This window comes from Gekko japonicus, unplaced genomic scaffold, assembly GCF_001447785.1.
Source record: "Gekko japonicus isolate JY-2015 unplaced genomic scaffold, Gekko_japonicus_V1.1 scaffold170, whole genome shotgun sequence".
Lineage (NCBI taxonomy): Eukaryota > Metazoa > Chordata > Lepidosauria > Squamata > Gekkonidae > Gekko > Gekko japonicus.
Genome location: NW_015160212.1, coordinates 905,421 through 908,958, shown reverse-complemented (window position 1 = coordinate 908,958; position 3,538 = coordinate 905,421).

The following is a 3,538-nucleotide window of genomic DNA, read 5'->3' as shown; positions in this document are numbered from 1 at the left end:
ATCTTTCCCGTTTTGTTTACAGTTTCTACTGCTATCACACAACTCGGAAAACTCGCCAAATGACTTCGCGATTCAGATAAGTCTCTCAAAACACTTTTGGTTTACTTCCTCCCCTCTCCCCCCTTCGTGTCCGTTAGCTGCTCATTCGCATAAGAGGTGTCCCTCTTTGCAATCTCTTCTTTCAACCGGGGGGGGAAATCACTTTTCAAACTCCGTTTTATTCAGAACTCACGTACATTGTCAGTCAGTTTCTCTGACCATGCTCGCTTTTACGCCATTCCGCTCGATCTCTGGCACTTGTCTCGGTCAGTCCAGGTTGTGCCCAAAGGCCACTCAGCGACTGGACCGTCGGGGCGGAGGGGAGCCTCAATTCTCCGGCATTACGCCATCGAAGAGGCTACCCCTCAAAAGCCCCCTGGCCTGGAGCCTATTCCAAAGGCTCCGCGGGGGTGTCACTTGAAGTGGCACCCCTCCAAGCCGCTGGTGTGCGGTACGCCCTTCCCCGTTGTGGGAAGAGTGTCCGCCATCACTGTTCCATAGACCGGAAGTTCCGCAGTATTTTTTTTATGGTCCCAGATAATGACAGCCTGGCTTTCGTTACTCAGTGGTGAGAGGGGAAAGCACTTTGCCCATGCTCAGAAACGACTTAGAACTGTTTTGCATCTTTGAGCCCAGGTGCAAACATTCTGCTCCGTGGTGGCCGACGGAGACTTATGTTAGGCCTGGCATCTGTCCCCATCCCAGATACTGCAGGCAATGGGAAGCGCGCTTCTCTTCCGCCGGTGCTTGCTGCAGCACAAAAGGGCCTTGGCTTCTCTTCTTCTTCCCACCCACCTCCTGGTTCCCTTCTAGAGCTGAGCCAGCGGGTTTAGCCGGTGCTTGCTGCAGCACAAAAGGGCCTCAGCTTCTCTTCTTCTTCCCACCCTCCTCCTGGTTTCCCCAGGGGGACTGCGGCGGACCTAAGGTTGCCAACCTCCAGGTGGGGCCTGGGGATCTCCTGGAATGACAACAGACTACAGAGATCAGTCCCCTTGGGGGGGGGGAATGCTGCTTTGGAGGGTGGAACCCTGACCTGGACGGCCCAGGATAGCCCGATCTCATCAGATCTTGGAAGTTAAGCAGGGTCGGCCCCAGTTAGTATTTGGATGGGAGACCAGCAAGGAAGTCCAGGGGCACCAGGCAGAGGCAAGCAACGGGGAAGCCACCTCTGTCTGTCTTGTGCCTTTGAAAAGGCCATGGGGTCACTGTGACTCAGCTGCAACATGACGGCAATTAACACACAGAGAGAGGACTGACTCTTTAGCGCCATAACCCATTGAGGTCCCGGAAATAGAGCACAGTTTGAGTGTTTGTTGCACCTTTAAGGGCAACAAAGTTTAATTCTGGGCATCAGCTTTCGTGTGCATGCATGAAAAAAGAGGGGGGGGGAGGTTGTTTCAGGTAATGTCCCTCTTGTGACACTGTAGTCCAGCCCCAGCCAGGTCCCCTCACGCCGCTGCTCCTCACAGGCAAGGGAGGCACGGAATGTCCAGTCACCAATCTCCTCATTGAATTCAGCCTTTCTTTTCCTCTTGTCTTTCTCCTCCTCTGACCCCGGCTGTTGAAACAACTTCCCCAGAGCTGTCAGCAAGAATCAAACTGATGGGGCCGAGAGAGAAAAGTGCAGAGAAAACAGAACAGGGGCCGCCAGGGGCTGCCACGGGCTCTTGCAAAACTCCTTCCGTTTTGTCTCCGGACCTCTTAGTGGACGTGGAACGGTTTGTCCTCAAGACGATGGAGGCAGAGGAGGGTGAAATGCGAGGAGGATTCTGGGGCATTGAGCGGCCAGCCTGCTTGCAGGATCACCTAGTCCTAGATGGACGTATCTGAAAGCACAATCCCAAAGCCAAAATAGAATTGGCTTAGGGTGACACCTAGCTCCTGGGTTATTTCTCCAATAGTTAATTAAGACCCCAACAATCAAACCCACAACTTCATACAACCCTCATGCACTCACATACGGCACTCACTCTACAGCAGGCCCGCTACACATTGTCCTGGTTCTAGCTCAAAGTTTAATTCTGGGCCCAGCAGGTTGGCCGCGTTCTTCACATTGGTGGTAGTTCCGCACTTCAGGCGCTAGAGCGCTCCAGTGATTATGGATCTCCACCTCGGCCACCAGGAACTCCCAGCAGCCATCGGTTCCCTCTTCGCCCCTCCAGCCTGCTATGCGCCCGCGGTTTTGGGACGGCCACTTTTGAATTATCGGTTGGTCCTGCTCCATGAGTCCCAGCCCACTTGGTGTTTCTCTCGGGCCGAAGTCCCAATCACATCTCCAACAGCCTCGAGGCATCTAATGCCCAACTTTCCGCAGATCTTAAAAGTAGAAGTGGGGGTGGGGGGGTAGAAAGCTCGGTCCCGGCTCTCTCACTGCCAGTCAACTCGCGTCAGACCCGCCGGCTCTCTCACCGCCGGCTGCAGCTCCCAGCACTACCTCTCCACCTCCGCACAACGCTAACGGCCTCCACCTTACTGGCCGCCGCGTATCCACTCTCCCACGTCCCCCAGCGCAGCACGTCCCGCAGCCTGGCAGTTCCAGTGAGTCCTCACGGCCTTTCCAAGGCCCGGCCGCCAACCAGGAGCACCGCGCTGCACCCGTAGGCAGTGTCCGTAAGTGGGCCTGATGTCTCTGGAATTCCACCCCGTATCCCAGACGTGCTCTCACCGTGCCTGGGAACACGGTAGGAGGTCCTCCCCCGCACTGCCCCGTGGCTCCCCTTGGTTCCTATGAGGCTCTGTTGATGTAGGAAGCAACTTTAAATGTGTTTTCAACCCCCCCACAGCCTACAAATATCATTGGATAAATAAATATCATTATCAATATCTGTTTTTACCCCTTTTGTTTTTATTTTTGGCAGTCTCATTTAATGTTAATAAAAAGCAAATCTGCATATTTCCCCATAAAAATGTGTGTAATATTTGTTCTTGTGGCTCTCAAACATCTGATGCTTCTTCTATGTGGCTCTTATGTTAAGCAAGTTTGGCCACCCCTGCTCCACAGCTTGGAGGGAGCATTGCCTCAGAGGCCTCTGGATCCGCTACCCTTTTGCGAGGCATCCTCAGCCCGGCCCGACGTCACTCCTGGGCTGCCGCTCTCGGGGAACGCAGGCACAAGCCGGGAGCTGGCCAGGGCCATTCCCACCAGACTGGTCTGTCCGGTTCCGCGACAAGTAATCCTTTCCGACGTTCCCACTAATCTGGTGGTGAAAGCCAGCTGGGCCGCTGCACCTTTTTCCTCACCGAGAAACCTCTGCAGGAGCCGGTGGTGAGCGTGTGCTGGACCCAGGGCCAACGCCAGCGTCCCCTGAGGAGAGGCAGCGGCCTGGCGGCACCCCTCATCCCCTCGCTTGCTCCCTGCTGCACCCGCTTCCTGGTGCCACTGGGGAGACGCGGCTGTGGGCGGGGGCAGCGGGAGGTAGGGTTGCCAGGTCTGGGTTGGGAAATACCTGGAGACTTTGGGGGTGGAGCCTGGAGAGGGTGGGGTTTGGGGAGGGGCGGG